At 39.1% G+C, this 21,551-nt stretch overlaps 1 long non-coding RNA gene across 2 annotated transcripts in view; it reads left to right on the top strand.

Annotated features, from left to right (window-relative positions):
* LOC111560985 overlaps positions 1-19,957 on the top strand; it is a 98,012-nt gene extending 78,055 nt beyond the window's left edge. For both annotated transcript variants that reach the window (XR_006599330.1, XR_002743346.2), the window contains 2 exons: positions 15,758-15,866; positions 16,280-19,957. This is a non-coding gene — a long non-coding RNA (uncharacterized LOC111560985). The remainder of the gene's footprint in view (positions 1-15,757; positions 15,867-16,279) is intronic.
* The last annotated feature ends 1,594 nt before the right edge of the window (positions 19,958-21,551 follow it).

Raw genomic sequence — 21,551 nt, 5'->3', positions numbered from 1 at the left:
AAATTCCGCTACAAAGCTCAAGACTCACTTGACCATCCTTCCTTTTCTTTGCATTTCTTTCCTTTCTCATTTCTTATTATTATCCATGCTCTCTCCTTTCTTTCCCCTATCTTTAGATTCTTTCCCTTTCTCTTCTTCCCACTCCTTTATTTTCCTTTACACCAGCTACTCTTCCTGATGTGGCAGGAGTGGGGTGGTAGGGGTGGGGACTGCAGGTTGTTGAAAGACCATGAACTCCTGCATCAGGGAGGCCAAGTATCAAATCTTAATTTTGGTATTTACTTGCTTTACAATCTTGAGAAAGTTATTTTTCATTTTCATTTTTCAAAACTGGGAATGATAATAGCTAGGATACATGTAGTTTGTAAGAAATAAATGAGAGCATGTATATGTAGTGCCTAATAGATAACAGGTGCTTGATAAATACTTGTTTCCATTCCCCCGTCTTTATTTATCAAACACACCCTTAGGCGCACCTTTTAAAAAACAACTTAATGCTAACCATATGTCCATAGGGCCCTGGGCCAGGCACTTATCTTAGACTCAGCCTGAATTCTCCTCCTGCAATTCTGAATTGGTTATTTTAATCTAACCATATTTTACTGAACTCATTCTCTCTGTCTTAATTATTTGGAACTGGAGAGGTTCAATTCAGTTTGTGGCTCTCCAGAATTACTGAGCTGGCATAGTTTGACTAAAATAGGGGAAAGTTTACAGCATAAGGGAAAGGAAGGACAGACTGGATTTGGATTCCCCTGGCTGGAATCAGTGACAAGGATCACCAATTATTCAGATGGAAGGTTCAAGTCCTCAGTTGTCATCTATTCACATTCCCTGCCAGAACCAGTCTTCAGATACAACTCATCGTCATGTGTATACTTGCCCTGGAGCTGGAAAATGGCCATCAAGGGCACCGGAGGGTGGAAATCACATTTTCCTCTGTCCTCAGTGTTATGACACCTTGATGGTTATTTACCTTCCAGTCCCTGTTGGAACTGTTAACTACAAGTAGTTGCAAAGTCAGCCAGCCAGCAAGCAAATTACCTTCTGAGCTAAGCAACATTGAGGAATTTATAAGTTGTTTTCTCTTCTATCCACTGAATACCAGCCAGGGTGAGCCTAGCCCTGCATCTTGAAATAGGGCTTCTCTTTGTGGCTTAGGCTCAATTAGCTGTCAGCATTCAAGGGAGTCAGTGACACTTACACTGTTGGGTGGAGGTGAGGCTCTGAGTCCCCATTTTTCCCCTGAAGGAGTGCAGTGGCACAACTGACCACAGCTCATGAGAAGCCTAAGGTGTTCTTCTTATTCTTATGAGCCTCGCAGGGGTGACTGAAAGAAAGAAGGTTTAGGAAGCAAAGGGGAATTTTCTACTATGGGGTATCTTTGTGGTCTCAGAGTCCAGAACTCCACAGTAGAGGTTTAAACAATGCTCATTCTCAAGAGTCAATGGGGCAATTTAAATGTGGGGCCACTTCCTGCTGGTGAGGGAAGGGATATCATGGGAGGTCATAAGCTGGAATGCACAAAAATGAAGTTTAAATGTTAGAAGATTTTATCAATTTAAAAAACAGAATGAAGTAGAAGTTCCAGGATTGGTTCAGCAACCCATAAATACTAAAACCCAGGCCATTTCCATCATTTTGCAATTCCTTCTTCAGGTGTGGCACTTTATGGTTGCAAGATGGCTGCTGCCATAGTGCCAAGCATCACATCTTCACATTACTGCATCTGAGACAGAAGCTTAAGTTCAGACTTGTTTGACGTAATGCATGCCCCCCCCCCGGGAAATCCATCAAGAATAAGTATTGTTTTATTAAATTTTATTTCAATTTATGTATGTGTATGTATACACACATGGAGAGTTATGTTATATATATTTCTTCCTATAAATTGCAGTTAAACATTTGAAAGACTATACTTTAGAGAGTTTAAGTAACTTGACCAAGATCATGTGGTACATTGTGAAACTGTAATTTGATTCTATGCAGTCAGAGACCAGAACCTGGATCTCAATTGCTCTGCTTGCTGTCAAGATAGCGTAGAATGTGGTGAGCCCGGGATGGGGTATCAGTGTAGAGAGGGAAAAGTATCAGCAAGAAGCAGCTGGAGAGCGGAGGAAAGGCACCGGACACTCTGAGAACATTCTTTGTTCCTCGTTTACTGGATTCCAGAGTGCAGAGGCTTTAGAAGGTGTATGAGCCAGTGGAGCTCTCTGGACAGTGCCTGGTGGGGGTGCTAAGGGCTGCAGTAGTCACGGGTCCTGGTTCCCCAGTACAGTCTTGGTTGCTGGAACATATTATTAGTAGCTACCTCTTGTATTCACAAATATCTCCTGGTTTAAACAAAAAAATAATCTGCTTCCTCTGTTGATGCTACTCCTATACGGAATTTTAGGACCAGAGGGACCTTAGTCCAAACCTTGACATTCTGGATGAGGAACATGAGTGTTGAGAGGTGAAGTGACATGCCAAAGTCACATCGGAAATGGTGGTGAGCCTGAGCCAAAGCTTAGACCCTGGCTCTCAGGGCCACGCTTTCCACTGATGTAGTTTGTATCATGGCTGTGGGCCTTTTAAAAGGTGGTAGATTGCAGGCTGGCAGGAATGATATGTGTATGCCACACTCTGGATGCTCACCTGAAAACCTCAGAGAAGATGTCCCACCTCTCTAGCATCTACTATGGGCTTCCCAGTGGGATTGGATCTTCTTGTGGAAGTGCAAGAAAGTGAGAATACAGAGAAAGAAGGCTGCATTGCCTGTGGACTTATTTTTCTAAGCACATGATGAAACTTACATCCAGGCAACTTTTTTTTTTTAACAAAAATAATTTGAGAATGTTTTCCAGGGCAAAATATACTGTGCAGTCTTTGTGCCCACAGCACCTGTAGGAGGGGGTTGAATCGAAGTTTTGTTCCAGGTCCTGAAAGTTTATGGTCCATTTAGCTGTGAAGCAGAGTTTAGTGTTGGCAAACTTTGGTGTTTGTTTTAGTTTCTGAAAGTTGCTAACCATTCTCTCTTTCTTCAGGAGGAGAGCAGGCTTGCGAGGAGAGGCAGGGCCATAATAGGGACAGGGTGGCTGGCGCAGGACTGTTTAGGTGTTGGGTCTTAATGGAGCAGTGGACATTTCTGCCTGATGCCATTAGTGTGACCATGTTTTAGCCTGGAACCCTGCCATGTAGAGCTAAACCAGTAGAGGCTGAGGAACATAGGGTGTTGTCTGAGCCCCTTCCTTCTGTGACTTTACCAAGCGTGGATTTTAATGGACAGTGGCAGCCCCTAGAGCCGAGCACACACTCCTACAAAAGATAAACATTTTTCTATTTGCTCAGTCCTCCTCTTCTCACTTTGTTACCATCTAAACCAGGTCCATCATGCCCTCAACAAATTTGGCAGGAAAGACAGATGGCCTTAGATCTGACTAAACAGACTCTATTTCTGGAGCTCACATAGTTAACTGTGGGCCTATATTAAGACCCTAGCAAGAAGCCTAACATGCATAACCTGTCCTGTTTTATGCACTAGCAATAGGTGATGTTTTCTTGAGTGTGGAGTATCAATTGGCTTCATTTTGGAATTCTGGAAGCAAATTGCTTGTCAGAAACACAAAAAATGAAAAGATTTCATAGACACACTACAATAATCACAGTAACATGTCAGGGTAAGTCTCATGCTCCTACCTCATTACTTTGTGCTTTCTCTTAATTTCCACTCTCACCATGGTCATTCAGGACCTCTATACCTCATGCTTGGACTATGACAAGAACCTCCTATCTCATCTACTTGCCTCTAGACTCTCCCTACTCCTCTTTACTCTGTGCCAATCTACCTTACCCTGGCCACCATAAGGCACAATCTTTTCTCTTCTGGAAGAGACCAGTCTTCAATATCAGCACCCAATACATGGATGCCCAACTGATATTTGTTAAAAATATAAATCATAACTCACATGCTATAGTGACAATTTGCCCATGTGCAATGCCTCTGTGTTCGTTTCTAACTTCTCTATATAAGAGAAGGAGCATGGCTCAGAGAAAGAGCTCTGATTTATGAGTCAGAAAGCTCCACTTTGAATCATCTGTGCCACCATATGCTAGTTGTTAGACTATGAGTTTTGCATACATTATCTCTTTCATGTTATAAATAACCTATGATATAGATATTATTCTTATTCCACTTTAAAGAAGAGTTAACTGACTTTAAGAGAACTTCCCAAGGCACACAGCTAAAGGTTCTCAGACATTCTGAATCTACTCTACTTAACCACCCTGTTAAACTGCTATGCAACCCTGGCCAAGTTAATAATTTTCAAAATTTAGCCTCCTCCTGTGTAAAATGAGAAGCCTGAACTCTGGTGATTGTCTTTAAATCCTGTACAACTATTCCATGACTCTGTGCTTCTGCTTCCAAACATCCACAGAAATGCACTGTGAAACTTCAGTGAATTGTGACCTGTGTTGTGAGTTGAAGGCAGGTCGGGGAACTGTAACATTCCATTAGGAAGTGGCACATGTTTGCAGCCAACAACTGAAATCCAAACTCCTGGCACAGAGCCAACCCTGCCCTCCATCCTAATGCACAGTTTCCTGGTGAGTTAATTTGGTTCATTCCTGAATCCTCAACCTTTGGTCACATCCCCATTAGAAAGGTCAGTCCGCAGGCCCAACTCTCTTCTAGATCAAGTAGTTGTCCTTGTATGGAGTACCATTTGAAGGGAGTAAAGGCCTGTGTGTCTGAGATGAGTTGGAGGGCATTGTTAAAATGACCATGTGTCATTAATTTGGGGTGCTGATATTTTAAAACTGTAGTCATGTAATTTCCCTTCTGGGACTGGCACTCTTTTTCAGTCATCTTCTTGAATGCATTTTTATTTTGTACACTTTAAATATTGGATGTTCCGAGCATGTAGTTCTCAGCCTTGCTCTCTGCTAGGGTATCCACATTGTTTCTCATATCCAGACCTGACTTTCCCTTAAAATGTCTACTTGAATTTCCAGCTAATTTCTAGATATTAATGGCTATATCTCTACCTCAACCTCCTCAAGCTCTTCGGAGTTCAGTATTTCCCAAACTGAACCATAAAGTGGTATAATACAGAAATAAGTAAAATGTTTGTGGAATAAATAAACCCTGAAATATGAACTAATAAAATAGTATAGGTTTAGACATTTGGTAACTTTTCACATGTTCCTTGGGAAATGGAACTATTTTAGTTCTTAAAAAAGGGGACATGCCTAATTAATTTTTTTATATTTTGAACTATAGTATGGTTCCTGGAGCATAACTGCTGACCAAACAATTTATTTTGAAATTAATGAAGTAAATAAAGGAAATTCAGGACTGATAAATTTTGTGAGGAGGAGAAAAGAGACCCAAATCCTGAAGTGATGCCCTGAGAAGGCAGACCCATGTGGGATGATGCAGTACGGGACTTGGCTTGTAGGGTCAACATGGGGACTGGACCCATGACAAAAACAAATAATGGAGAAGGGTCCACCTCATAGTCAGCAATCACACTATTGACTTCACTTGATTGGTTAGGGCCATCTCAGGCTCTTAAGACATTGCCTTTAGCTCTGAGGCAGGAGAGTAAATTATACTTTGGCAAATGTTGAGCCCTTGGTACAGACTTCCATGAAGACTCATCCAGTTTCCACAATTTCCTTTTACCTCTTCATACCATCATTTTCCCTGGAGAGCCAATCATTGAAGTGGTCCCAGCTGGGTTTTGTGGCTCCCAGTGTCCTGAGTACTCAAGAGAACAGGCTAGGGCAGTTAGCCATGTGAACACTTAGGAAAGCTTTTGGAAAATATATTTTCCCCTCTCAGAACTGGTCCTGATGAGCTGGCGGCTGGCTTGCAGACACACAAGGTGAGATATTCCAACTTTGAAGATGTCCAGTTGAATCAGATGTGGTGTAATACATCTATATCTCCTCATGCCTGAACCAGGCAAAAATCTCATATCTGAAAAATTAGTTCTCTTGGAAGGCAGTGGGATGCTCTGGGGCTAGGGTAGGGGAGACTGAATTTTTGGATCTGTGAATTCTATTACTGCTGTCTTGGGACAATTGTCTTTGAGATGTAGACTCTCCTTTTTGGTTTACATGTATTCCTTCTCAAAGTAAGTCCTTCCCTTGACAGAAAATTCTTCCTCTAGTAATGACACAATGGGAATAGTTAAAAGGTTCCATTTGTATGCTAGCATCCAGATAAGGAGGCTGGTTTTAGTCTTAGGCAGAGGGTAGGTGGGCAGTGGGGTTTCAAGTATAATGGGGGACTTGGTTACCGGTACTAGAAGCTGTTCAGAACGAGAGTGATGGGGGAGATAGTAGAGCAAAGGGTGGTCTCCATATAGAGGTAAATTTAGTTAGAGTGGGGCTGGCTCTGTGTCTGAGCAGTGGAAGCGATGTTAGGAAGCCAAATATGAACCCACTGGTCAGGCTGAGTGCCTGGTTTAAGCCTAAACCTTGGGGGATGGTAGGATTGAGGTTAACGCTTTTCTGCTCTTGCTAGATTTACTTACTGTAGGAACTGCCATAACTTCGGGTGGTGTGTCCTGGGGCATCAGTTGCAAGAAGTTAGGAAATGCAGAGGAAGACAGATTGAATTAAGTGTGGACCAATCCTTCCTGGATGTATTTTCCATCCATCATATTCAGTCTATCCATTTCTCTTTGTTCCTTGAAAGCCATCTTCTCTTCCAGCTGTCAGCTGCTTGTGCTGAGTCTAGATCTAGCTTCCTTAATTCAGATTGTCAAAGACATCTCTATGTCTCCTTCTCAACTGTTACCAAAGTATGTCTATATCTCTTACTACAATTCCCGTTCATCTCTAATACATTGCCTTTTAGAGCATAAGCTGTTCAATATTACTAAGAGGAGACAGAGAAACATTTCTTTTTAAAAATTTTTTTTAACATTTATTCACCTTTGAGAGACAGACAGAGCACCATGGGGGAGGGGAAGAGAGAGAGTAGACACAGAATCCGAAGCAGGCTCCAGGCTCTGAGCTGTTGGTACAGCTCAAAGCTGTACTCGATGCGGGGCTTGAACCCACGAGCCATGAGATCATGACCTGAGCTGAAGTCAGACGCTAAACCAACTGAGCCACCCAGGCGCCCCCAGAGAAACATTTCAATTGTATCCCCAACTCTATTGTAGAATAGTTTCTAACACTAGGCTAGAAGGATAGCCTATTTCAATTTTTCTGTTCTTAGGCTCCTGAATTATACTGAACACTAAAAGCCAGACACATTATCATTTGGAGAAATTTAATTTCAGTGAGTTCAAATATCTCCGTTTTGTCCATTAGCCATCTTATTTAAGAAAATATTCCTTATCCTAATGTCATAAGAATGTTCTTCTATATTTTCCAAAATACATTTTAAAATTCCTTTTTACATTTAAGTCTTTAATATCTCTGGATGTTTTAATTTTATTTTTTATTTTTAAAAATTTACATCCAAATTAGTTAGCAAAGTAAAATAATGATTTCAGGAGTAGATTCCTTAATGCCTCTTACCCATTTAGCCCATCCCCTCTCCCACAACCCTTCCAGAAACCCTCAATTTGTTCTCCATATTTATGAGTCTCTTCTGTTTTGTCCCCCTCCCTGTTTTTATATTATTTTTGTTTCCCTTCTCTTATGTTCATCTGTTTTGTCTCCTAAAGTTCTCATATGAGTGAAGTCATATGATATTTGTCTTTCTCTGACTAATTTCACTTATCATAATACCCTCTAGTTCCATCCACGTAGTTGCAACTGGCAAGATTTCATTCTTTTTGATTGCCGAGTAATACTCCATTGTGTATGTATACCACATCTTTATCCATTCACCCATCAATGGACATTTGGGCTCTTTCCATACTTTGGCTATTGTTGATAGTGCTGCTATAAACATGGGGGTGCATGTGTCCCTTCGAAACAGCACACCTGTATCTCGTGGATAAATGCCTAGTAGTGCAATTGCTGGGTTGTAGGGTAGTTCTATTTTTAGTTTTTTTGAGGACCCTCCATACTGTTTTTCAGAATGGCTGCACCAGCTTTCATTCCCACCAACAACGCAAAAGAGATCCTCTTTCTTTGCACCTCGCCAACATCTGTTGTTGCCTGAGTTGTTAATGTTAGCCATTCTGACAGGTATAAGATGGTATCTCATTGTGGTTTTGATTTGTATTTCCCTGATGAGGAGTGATGTTGAGCATTTTTTTCATGTGTCAGTTGGCCATCTGGATGTCTTCCTTGGAGAAGTGTCTATTCATGTCTTTTGCCCATTTTTTCACTGGATTATTTGTTTTTGGGGTGTTGAGTTTGATAAGTTCTTCATAGATTTTGGATGCTCTTTATCTGATATGTCATTTGCAAATATCTTCTCCCATTCTGTCGGTTGCCTTTTAGTTTTGCTGATGGTTTCCTTTGCTGTGCGGAAGCTTTTTATTTTGATGAGGTCCCAGTAGTTTATTTTTGATTTTGTTTCCCTTGCCTCCAGAGACGTGTTGAGTAAGAAGTTGCTGCAGGCAAGATCAAACAGGTTTTTGTCTGCTTTCTCCTTGAGGATTTTGATGGCTTCCTGTCTTACATTGAGGTCTTTCATCCATTATGAGGATGTTTTAATATATAGTATAATGTAAGAAATTAATTTTAATTTTCCTTTAGATTAAAAGAAAAGCCAGTTTGGATGGCTAGTTTTTTTAGCATCATTTTTTTTTGAATTGTGCCTTCCTTTCTCCAATGATCTTTTATAAATTAAAACTCCATATGTGTGAGTCTGTTTCTAAACTTTCTCTTCTATTCTGTTAATCTATTTGTCTATCTCTGGGCCAGTACCACACCTCTTTAACTATTACAGCATGAAATTAGATCTTCATTTTTGGTAGGCTCTATCTCTTGCCTTTCTGTCAACAACATATGTTTATAGGATTTTAATTAGAATTACATTGAGTTTCTACATAAACTTAGGAGTGATCTGACTTCTTTGTGATATTGATTCTTCCTATTCATGAATATGTTATACCATTCCTTTTGCTTAGGTCTTCTCTGATACCATTCAATAAAATAGTTTTTTATTTTTCCATAAAAATCTGCACTTTGGTTAGATTTTTTGCAAGGTTCTATATATATTTAATGGAACCTTAATTAAAATTACATTTTCTAGCTATTTGCTGCTAGTGTATAAAATTGCAATTGACTTTTATATAATGATGTTGTAATCTCTTTTGGGTTTTCTATAGGAGTAATCATATCATCTTTAAGTAATGACAGTTTTGTTTCTACCTTCCTCATCCTTAGACCTTTTTTTTCATATTGTATAACCTGGGTTCTCTAGTAAATGATCTTTAAATTCAGGACCAGACACCTCAGAGGAGTGTCAATACAATCATACTATATCCCATTTATTCTCCCATTCTCCTGGAAGACATTTCATACCTTCTTTCTCCTCAAAGCTCTAAGATCTACTCCTCTATATGCACCTTCACCCAATGACATGTTTTTTTTCTAATTCATTGGGAAAGAAACTGAGGCAACCAGAAGAGAACTTCCACAGACTCTCAACCTCAAATCCTCAACCCTCTGCATCTATCCATATATTCTTATTCCCTGCAGGTTACCATAGAGGATACATTTCTGAGATAAACTCAACTTAATTATTATGCACAGTCCTTATATTTGGATTTGGTTGGCAAATATTTTGTTTAGGATTTTCCATCTCAGTTCATGAGAGAGAATGGCTTATGATTTTCCCTTTTCATACTTCTCTTGTCAAATGCTGGCACCAGTGTTTATTCTAGCATCATAAAATAAGATGAAGTGCACTCCCTCTTTTTCTGTTCTTGGGAAGAGTTCAAGACTAAAATTACTTGTTTCTTTAATATTTGGCAGAACTTGCTAACAAAACCATTTGATGTTTTCTTTGTCAAAAAAATTGTAACTGATGATTTACTATATTTTTTAATGAGTTGTCTTTCTTGAGTCCATATTTTGGTGAGACATATTTTGCTAGGAATTTGATTATTTCAACTAAATTTTCAAATATACTGTCATAAAGTTATTTATAATACTCTTATTATCCTTTGAATATCTGTAGTATTTTAGACTGTATCTACATTTCCATTCCTAATATTAGTCAATAGTGTCTTCTTTCTTTTTTTGTGTACAATCTGGGTAGAGACTTTTTGCTCGAAAAAGCTCAAAACCAAAAACAAACCAACTTTGGACCTGCTGATCCTCTCTTTTATAAATTTATTCAGATCGCATTCATTTCTGCTATAATTATTTCCTTTTTTGACTTTTCTTAAGCAGAAACTTATTACCACATTCAGTTTTATTCCCTTTCCCCCCCAATACATGCACTTAAGACTACACATTTTTCTTTTAAGTGCTGCTTTGGTTGCATCCAACATGTTATGTAGCATTTAGTTCTGCATTTTATAACTTAAATTATATCGACTTTCGCTCAACATGATGACTCTTCTCATTTATTTAGGTTTTTAATTTTTATTTAAAGTTTTGTCTTTCTACAATTTTCTCCAATATTCCACACCTTTTATTACTCGTACTTCTAGATTTTTTAGAGTATTTGTCACTATCATGTATATTAACCTTATGCCATTTTCTAACTAGCTATTGGTAGTGAATAGCAATACTTGTGACTTTTTTTAATTGAGGTAAAATTGACATACAACATAATGATTCCATATTTGTATATGTTGTGAAATGATCACCACATTAAGTCTAGTTAACGATACTAGTTTAAAAATGCCAGGGATTAAGAGGTGCACTTGTCATTATGAGCAACAGGTGATGTTTGGAATTGTTGAATCACTATATTGTACACCCAAAACTAACCTAAGACTGTATGTTAACCATCCTGGAAATAATAAAATAAAATAAAAAAAAAAAATAAAATAAAATACTACTGTTGATTTTTCTATGTTGATTTATATCTAGCATTTTTGCTTCATTCTCTTAATACTTGTATGTAGTTGGATTTTCTATGTTCATTGTTATGACATCTGAAAATCGGCCTTTTTTTCTTCCTTCCTAAGTCTTACACGTACCTATTATTATTACTGTTACTATTTTGGCCTGTCTTCAAGTACAATGCAATAAAAGTGGTGAAAATGGTAACTTTCTTTTTCCTGAGTGTAGTAGAAATCTTTCTAAAGTTTTACTGGTGTTTAATATCCATTTTACTTTCCTACAAAAGTGTGTGTGTGGTGTGTGTATGTGTGTGTGTGTGTGTGTGTTTTTACTTCAGAGCCTATAGAACCTCAAATGACTTTTTCCAGGCTGCCTTTCATACTGGATATGATTTTTAAATTGGACAATTGGATGTGTCTGCATACCTTTAGAAAAAGTGTACAAATTTTCCTTAAAGCTGCAGGAAAAAACCAGAGAACTCCAAACCACAGCCCAGTGCCAGCACAGATAAAGAATCTGATCCACGGCCTGAACCCACCAAGGACACATTGGTCTTGACTACACTTATTAAAACCATATGTTCTTCATCCTCCTTAAGCACACTGCACCTTCTTAAGCCAGGAGAATTCAGGTATCAGTTCACAAGCAGTCATACTAAGTTTCCTCTTAGACAGAAAAGCAAAGAATAAAAGGAAAGAGAGTAAATGTTTTTCTTTGTAATATCTATATCATTGTCCAGATAATATATTTTTATTACTTAAAAAATAAAATGTAGATGATCAAAAAGAAGGGGAAAAAAAGCTACTGACAATGCTTTCTCCCAGGGACAACCCTCTGTTAAATTTTTCATTCTTTTTCTCTATTGTTATATTAATTAGACAAGGAGGACGGTAGCTTGATGTGGCTCTAATGCCCTGGCAGCCTAGATAAGCAAACTAAAATCTAAGCCTTGAAATGTCTCAAGGTTATGAGATCAAAACACTAAGGACAACAAATCACACGCAATCAACTAACCTTTAAGCTATAGGCAGTCAATAATATTTTTATCTTGCTTCATCGTTTCTCTATTAAAGTCTTCGAGTTCCTGCCACTGGACGACCCTTAACCACCTTTGGTTTGGTGCTGCCAGGTTCTAATAAGGTTTGCTCAAACTCTTAAACTTTTTAAATACCTCAGTATATCTTTGAACAATTCAGAGTATGAAGATTTTTCGTTAGCCAGCTTATGTCATCATCTGATTTTTATGAGCCTCGTGCAATGTGATCTTCGGTGTTTTATTGGTGACTAGTGTGTCTCGGAGAAGCTGCCACTCAGTCCTATGTGACCTATGTGACTAGGTGAAGCATCTGGGGGGGAAATAGCCGTGTGTATCGAATTCTTTAGGAGAGACCCCCAACTTTGGGCTGCTTGGATGCTTTGTCACTCATTCGCATTTCATCTCATTTATTACCAAACTGAATGGTAAAAGGACAAATATTTAGGGATAATTCACATCAACATTTCCCAGGGCTAGACTTAGACATAAATCATAGAAAACAGTTCCTGTGTGATAACTGAAAGAAGATGGGAATATAGAAAATAGTTATGTCACCAAATGAGAGTCAAATTCGTGTTGTCTTATCCTCCCCAGTTGACAATGGAAGAAGTTGGCAAGCAGGAAAATGAAAATAGCAGAACAATAGGATAGGTCACTTTTTCCATGAGAGTGAAAGGGAAAATCATTTTTTTCTTATTATTATTTTGCATTTTGCCAGTTCAGTTTCACAATGGGAGTACTCAGAATTTTGTTTTCCTAGACCAACAATTTCGCCACAAAAGCCTGATGAACTTTAGCTGCATCTCTGGCTAAGTCTTTGAGGCAAAACCATTTAGTTGACTCCTGATGTTTGAGAGACGCCAACATACCAGGCTGAGTTGGCTCCCAGTGAGAATTCTGTTCAATAATCTCGGCTTCTTGTGACCGAAACAAAAATTGTTTTCTGACTAGGGTTTTATATTTATAGACATTCTGTTAATCTGTTGATCATTTATACTGATGTTAAGGACATGAAGCTCGCAGTAAACTGGATCAAGAGTAAATTTTACTGGCACTTATTAGTAGTTATAAAAGCCCTGTGTCTTATCAGGCCTATTTTTGTTTGTTCCAGACCCCAGACCCACTAGTGGTATTCATGCACTGGGCAAACTGAGTTAATGGAGGGCTCTGCGTAACAACCACAGTCTTTCTCAGCCCAAATACTCCCTGTTTCCATCCTTCTCTTTTTTGATAAAGTGGGTGATTTCCCTGTTGGAATAATATATGTAATTCTAATTGTTCTCAAGGTAGAAGATATGTGACCTTTGTCCAAAATAGAGGGGAAGGCCAAGTCATTTATCATTAGTGTTGAGCTGAGTCTTGGCTTCTGGTCCATGGTTTCTTTCAGTAAGAAGAGCAGTTTATCACTGACATCTATTCTAAAGATCAGAAGAGTTTTCTGAGTTTCTCTCAGGCATGACTCTTCTAGATGGCTTTTTATACTTACAATCCCCTTCTTGTACCTCCAACTCCCAACTACTTTCTCCCTACTAATAGTTTTAACATAAGGTTTACAGAACATAGGGACATTTTTTATGTTATTCATAACCAGTCTTTATTTCAAGGACACTGTAGAAATGTCTAGAAGAAAGGTAGAGGGTATTGTGTAATGTACTAACTGAAAATAGTTAAGAGCCACACGAAACATGGGAAGACAGAAGGTAGTATCAGTAGTAGACTCATGTCATTGGCCAGAGAAGAGAAGTCTGCTTTCACAGGATCTGTTAGCCTAGGATTCCATACTTAAAACAATAAGAGGTTATTTCTCACTCATGATACCCTTGTGTATTTGGTGGGGAGCATTCTAGAGATAATTCAGGAACCCAGCTTCCTTCTATCTCTGGATTATGACCTCTTTCACATCCACAGAGTCTTCTCTACTTGTCTGATGACTGGGGAAAGAATGAGAGGATTGAATGTGGGAGGGATCAGCTAGGCTCATAAGAGGTGTGTGTCACTTCTGCCAATATTCCATTGATTCAAATTCTGTCAAAGGTCACATATACTGCAAGGGAGGCTGGAAGATATAGTTTACTTGTATGTCCAGAAGAAAATGGAAATCAGTTTTTAGGACACATGGCAGAGGATAAAGATACATCTGAAGATATTGTAGAAATGAAAGAGTCTCAATAAGCTCACAATTTCATGTCATGCCATTACTCCCTATCCCTGTTTCTCTTTTAGATCTTGGTTCTAAATCTACATGTCCACCCACTTTTCTAGCTGGGAATACAGTTAATTCCTCTCAGAGAGCTATGTGCCCTTCATCCTGGGAGATTTTGCTTTAGTGAGTCCTTGGTATGTCTTATGGAAAATACCACTGAGACACTTCACAGTCACACTTAGCGGTTAGAGATTAAAAAAGAAGCAGAAGACTTGATTTCCTGCTTTAAGTGCACTTGCACAATTGCTTTGACAAGTTTTTGTATTACTTCTGTACCTTCACCTAAAGCTCATCTAAGAATTCCTGTGATAAGTAAGAGTTTCTATCTCAATTCAAATTCTGTGTTTCCAGGAAACCCTTACTTCTCACAGGAATTCTTAGATGAGCTTTAGGTGAAGGTGAAGAAATTATAAGAAAATTAAAAAATATAAAAGGAATAAAAGAAGCAAAAAAATAGATCACTATATCCTGTCCTCTTCCTTCCCCCGTTAGGAAATCTTTCCCTACCTGAGGGTGGGGAAGGCAGGGTATAGGCTGATGCTCGAGAATAGACAGGTAAACGCTTCTACTGACGTGGTAACTGTACTACTGAATATTTCCCAAGACTCAGGATTCCTCAGGTTTGCCATCACAAGCAGGTGACTAAAGCAAATTCTTTGGCTTTGCATAGGCCTGGCTAAAGCTCTGTTGTTGGAAACTCTCTGAGGAGTTCATGCAGCAAAAGCTTTTTTTCATGATTTATGAGATTCCAAATGCCACCACTAGCATTAGATGATTAAATTGGGACATTTGTTTGAACTGCATGGACAGGGTTATATACTGCCCTGAGGGCCTCAGGTGGACATTGCACGCCATTGCCATCATCGCTTGGACGTCACCAGCAGGAAATATCAGAAGCTTCCCAAGACAGTCTGTACTCCTGAGCTTTCCAGAGAGGCCCTGGCAGACATAGGTTGGCTTTGTCTGGATTGGTACCTGGGCCTGGAAGTCTCTAAAGCTCAGAGCTCCACCATGGTGGAAAAGGGCTGGGTGAGTGCCCTGGAGTAGTATTAGTAAGAGCAGAACATCTAAGCCTGTCAGATGCCCTGTGTCAGAGTGTCAGAGGTGACAGTGACTGCTGCCCCCTCATTGATCAGATTAGTCAGGCACTCACCGGCGTTGAGTTGCAAATGTCTGGATTTTACTTCGCCTGGCAGGAGCTCCTGGGATAGGAGAGAAAACAGCTTATAAATTCTTTAATGATTCTTGGAGCCAAGGGCAGCTTACAGACTGGATTTTTAAGCAGTGCTATTTAAAAGGTTCCAGGGGACATAAAGGTAAATAGCTTGAAAAATAGGTGGAAAGTTATTTTTTTCCTCCTCTGAGAACATTATCCAGATTGAATTAACCCCTCACGAATCCTTGTGATTCTGAGGCACAGTAGTATGCACTGTGCTGGGACATCGTAATCCAGCTTCTTATACAGCCCCCACTTTATCAATGATGTTGATCATTCAGTTACACTGCATGTTTCTCTTTGGAAGAAACATTTGGAAATCCGGCTTTTAAAATTCCTTTCTTTTTCTTTCTTTCTTTCTTTCGATTGGATATCTCAACAGCTCTGAAGTGTCCTCGGGGATGTCTGAGGATGTGTGAAGACAAATGAACAAAGAGTAATCTCCTCTGAAGATGTCCAAGAAGAAGCTGATTATTTACTCAGAGGGAGATGTAAGTTCTGGTTGGAAGAATGACCTGACATCGATACTAGTCCTAAAATTCCACTATTTTATTATTTTATTATTTTATTATTTATTTATTTATTATTTATTATTTTATTATTTATTCCACTATTTATTATTTTATTTAGCTTATATCTATTTGAATATTTGGCAACTAGTACACTCTCTTTTTAACGGATACAGAGGTAGCTTCTGGGTAAAGCGTTAATTTTGTTACTCATATTCCCCATAGAAACCTATAATAGGGTTAGGTTATTCTTTCATTGGTACGGTGCCCATAACCCTATATTTTGTGGGACAGTTCTGATTTCAAACTTTCTCATTTTCTGTTCTCTGAGTGCACTTCTGCTTGACACGTGACTTGTTCTAACTTGAGACTTAATATTGACAATTTACTGACAGGGCAAAGGAAGTATCAGCGATGAAAAGAGCAAGCCATTATGGGTGGATGCCTTGCAGAAGAGATGAGATTTCCTACCCTCGTGGATAATTTTGAGTTCCTTCAAATATTTCAGACCAAAGGACCTCTTTTCCTTCAATGCTTTTTTCTTGATAAAACAACAACAACAACAACAACAACAACAACAACAACAACTCTGCACTAAACTGTCTCTATGATGATCATGGATTTAACCACTAGTTGCTATTACTTGGGAGTGATTTTTCCACATGGCATAGCAAATTCTTGAACTAATTTCCATGGCTGCCACAGGACCAGTCATAATGCTTGGTTCTAGTAAGTGGAGGGATGGTACTAGAATGAGCAGCTGGTCAATGCCTTCTGCTTCAATCTTCTATTTTGGTCCTGATGTTCTGGGTGCCTCTTGCTGGCCTCACCCTATTCCTAAGGAAGTCTTTGATTTTTCCACTTCCCTTTATTTCATTTTTTTATCAACTAAAAGTTGGATTTTAGTTGATAAAAAAAATAGCACTTAACAGCAGAAACCCCTGAAAAGGAAGATGTCTTTCTCCTTGTCCACTCAAAAAGCAACTGCCCTTTGCAGGTGATGTGATATAGGAAGTAAAATACTGAGGTTCATGGATAAGAAGGTAGAGTCAGATATCACTGAAGAAAGTCCATCTTGTGAAATGAATATTTAATACACCTTTATTAGAATATAATTCCAATTAGGTTAGAGGTCTTCATCTACTTTACTCACTGATATATCCTGGGCACCTTAGACAATCAGTGTATGTCATGTGACTGTGCCAGACCAGGTCTTTAGGAAACAAACTGTCTCAGAGAGGCGGCAAATGGGGAGGTAGGAGATGTAGTTCAAAAGATTTTACAAGTTTATATAAATGTATACAAGATTTTATAAGTTTCTATATTTATGTAAGCTTAAAATGCATTTGAAACATAGAGGAGAACATGACTGATTGTGCCTTTGGAGGGGCTGTGGTGGCTCTAGAGAGAAGCTAAAATTGTCAATGGGTATTTAAGGACAGGTCCTTTCTTAGGGAGTCATGGGTATGTGAGTGTGATGAGGGGTGATAAAAGTTATAAAAAATTAAATAGGATAAGGGGTTACAGGGTAACTGAGAGGCTATTTTAACTAGGGTGGGCAGGAAAAGGCTGTATGTGGCAGAGACATTTCAGCAGAAGCCTGAAAGAAGTGAGAGAATGAGCTTTGGGTGTGATTCTGTAGTTTTCCTTTAAACCCATTTAGAGGCAGTGCTGTTAGCATTGGAGAAGCAAGGAGAGGTGATCCTTCAGGTGACTGCAGTCATTTTTAGGAAAGAGACTGGGCAAATTGCAAACTGAACTCACACACTGAACTTTGTTAATGTAATTACTCCATCCAGGGTCCGGTGGCTCAGTGGTAGGACTGGGTTTGGGTTGAAGAGAAGGTACACCAACGACTGGGACAGGTGGAAGGAACCTGCTTCTTCAGCTCCTAAAGGGAAAATTCACTTTGTAGGAAAAGCTCTTACAGCTGCTGGAGAATATCTATCACATGCTGAATGACGTATCCAGATAAAAAGTAGATTTTTACATGCTCTTTGGGGACAGAGTTACAGAGCTTTCTATGAACGTGTTTTGGGTGGAGTGATCATGAATGTCAGCTTGCCTCAGCTGACTTGTAATAAGAGTACAAAAGCCTTCCATGGTTGCATTGCAGGTATTTATAGATTCTTCTTGCTCTATTTTATAGCACTTGCTGCTGATGAAGTATGCTGTGAAGGGAGTCTTGTTAAACACTGTCAGCACTCCAACTGGTCTAGAAGCCTGTCGCATATTAAATGTTTTATAGCTGAACTTTATTACACTCAAACTTCACAGAGACATTTATGAACCTTATTGCATCCTGATATGAAACGAGGCCACAGAGGTATTTCTGATTTTATGGGAATGGAACTTTTCATTGTATGGAACTTTCACAAAGCTATTGAACTCTAGAGTTCAAAGTGACTTTACAAATGTTAATTTCTCTAGGGATCTTTGGGACCTTAAAAAAACTGCTGATGACTTCTACATCTTGCATCTAACTTTTTTTTTTTTTCATTTGGAAAACATGTACAGTTGCCTCAGTAAAAGGAATGTGTGGAGTTTGTGGTTGATGCTGTATTCATGCCATGGTAAGAAGAGAGACCTTGTTTATTGCTACAGGAGACATATAAGGAAAATAAAAGGAGGAAAATATCATTTAATAGATAAACAGTCATGCCCAGCTTGACGTTTTTCTAAGCCCTTCAAGGACACACATTCCTGAAGTTCTGTGAGTCAGTCTTTATATTTGGAACATTAACTATTAACTTTCCTTTGTAAGGAGATTTTGTGCAATGCCAACCAGAAGAAACTGCAGTCTTTCCAGGCCTCATTTGCTCACGATTCATTCATTCCATATTCACTGAATTGTTACTTTGTGTTAGACATTGTTCTAGGGAAAGACATGATCAAAGACATAATTCTCAATGAATTTATGGTTAGTCCCAGTTGACTAAGCAAAGACATATGATATGTACAGACTGCTATCTGATTACAGATGAAAAAATCTAAATTAGGATGTGTTGTGTATACAGCATGTTCACATGGGGGAACATCAGTAGAGACTTCTGAGGGGTAGCAACACCTGAACTGAGTTTTTAGGGATGAATAGGAGTTAGGCAGAGAAATGCTGATGTTGTTATTCATGCACATCATCATAGTAGGTGAGGGAAGGATAGACATGTTTTGAGATAGCCTGAAAGATCTGCTTAGAAAAGTGAAACTCAGAATGAGGGTCTACTTCCCAGGGGTATGAGCCATGCTAACCCTGGCTCTTAAGTATGTAATCATCCTATTATCTCACTGTGCTTATTTATTGCTTTAATAGTCTTATTATTTGCATGGTATCTATGGTTTATACATTATTTTCATGTGCTTTACACAATTTAATCTTTATGGAAGCTTGGTGAAATGGGTATTATTGTTACTTTATAGATAAAGAAATGAATCAGAGCTATCCAGTGGCCCTACCCACGGTTACATAGTTAGAGAGTGGCTTAACTGGGCCTGGAAAGAAGCCCTTTCAACTCCTATTCTGAGCTTATCTGTTATATCATAGGACCTTTATTGGTCATTTTTATTAATTGATTCAATATGCATTCTTTCAATACTATTTATATGCATGTATTTATTCAATAGGCATTTATTGAGCATATATTCTACGCCAGGCAGGCACTGTTCTAGGTTCTGGGATATAACAGTGAAAAAAAAGGTAATTTAAGATTGTGACAGATACTATAAAAATAAACATGATGGCATGAGAATGATTGGAGGCAGGGTCTACATTTAGTATTTAGATGGTTGCTTTTATTTACTTGGCCCTCCAATTATATCCAGGATTTATTTCTCTCTGGGTGCTCACATGATGTTTGTTATTCAGTAAAACTTGCTAGGCATTTCCACGTATAAACCACCACATGAGACTCTTCCATTAATTTTGTCAATTTAGAAGAAATAAAGGGAGCTTCCATTTGTCATGGGACCAGCATGTGTCGGGTTCTTTGGCATACAACTTACTAGTCTCATTCCAGAGATGCTGGTGGAGTCTTTCAAAGCACCAGGATTCTCTCCCAGCTGATTCTTTTGTTGCTTTGAAGGTGCAATGACCACCCTCCTCTCAGAGGTAGGAGACAAATGGTGGGGTGACTCTCTGTTCCTGTTGCTTAGAAGTCTTGTTAACAGCTGTCCCACATAAACATCCTTTCAAAGTTCTTTCTCTGTAGAGCCTGGCTCCTTTCCACAACTTAAATGTTGGTGAGAATGCCCTAGTATCTATTATTAAATATCTCACTATGGATGATGAAAAAATGTTCAACAACTAAGGTAGTCACACAGGATACTCTCTGAACACTTCATAGGATCACACAGGTCCCAAAGTATGCTCAGCTCCTTGCACCTGGAATCACATCGCCTTCCTCTGTATCACACCTGACATTCCAATAAGTCCCACTACAGAAATGTGGGCAGGGCTCCTGAAGGAGCATGATGGCTCCAAGTGGGGGTAGGGACGGCTCCCTTGCTCCACTGTAGCAATCTAGATGTCTTTCCTAGTTAGCTGATTGTATCATGGAAATCTAAAAGAACTGAGCTTGGATGGATTAACGGTGAGCCTATAAAACATCCCAGAAGAGAGTCAACAGTTGGGAGTCCTGGAGGAGGTGACATTGTGAGAGCACTGGATCAGGGAGGGAGCCCTGGGTGGTCTTAGACCAATCCTCCTTCTGGGTTAGTCTTTGGGACTAGTGCAGTGTTTTGGCTATGAAGAAAATGAGACTTTCCAGCACACAGAGTTTATTCCACTTACTAGCTATTCAACTCTGAGCAGGCCATTTTAGCTTTAATGAGATGGTTTCTGCATCTTTAAAATGGAATTAGAACACTTATATCATGGATTTTTCTTTTTTTTTTTGAGGTTAAAATAAGATAATAGATACTGTCTTAATTAGGCTTTTAAAAGAGATGTGTGTAGGTTTGCTTCAACACTGGCAATTTGTTGCACAGATGCCCTGGAATGTGCATTATGGGGGATGATATCAGGAGCAGCCTAGTCCATAGTTCTCAGGGATGCACAAAACTCAGCAGAGTAGCTGCTTCACTTGCAACAGCAGCCTGGCCTTTAAGTGATCCAATGATTTTATGTTCGCTGGGTACTTACACTTCTCCAAACAGGGGTGTTATTTGGCTTTTGCTTGTCTGATGTAGAACATCCTGGCGTGGCAGCATATGAAGTATCTTTGAACTAAGGGTCTACCTTATGTATAGCATATGTAGGCATCTGTAGGGTTACTTTGGTCTGTACTCTGATTCCTGCTTCCAGAAGTAGTAGTGCAGAGCTAGTTCTACCCACAGTCTAAGCCTGGGCCTTAGAACTTCAAAGAGGCTATGGTTGAGGTATTGTGATGCTTAAAGATGTGCTAGAGGATATGGTAGGGACATGATACATCATAGCTATATATGTAAACAGTCTCTATAAAACTGAAGCTTAACTGATGGCCTAAAAACTAAACTGTGGGGTGTCAAGGAATAAAAGCTGCTGTAGAATAATGTGGCAAGCAGCCAGACCCCATGAAGCTCCAGTGTGGCCACATCAGTCCAGGATACTCACGTACCCCAAAGGAGAAGAGCACTGCTTTGGAGCATGCAGTCACACGTACATGCAAACAACACTATGGTCCGTGTCTTTTT

This window comes from Felis catus, chromosome B3 (assembly GCF_018350175.1).
Source record: "Felis catus isolate Fca126 chromosome B3, F.catus_Fca126_mat1.0, whole genome shotgun sequence".
In the NCBI taxonomy this organism is placed as follows: domain Eukaryota; kingdom Metazoa; phylum Chordata; class Mammalia; order Carnivora; family Felidae; genus Felis; species Felis catus.
Note: the sequence above shows the minus strand (reverse complement) of the source record. Positions and strands in the feature narration are given on the sequence as shown.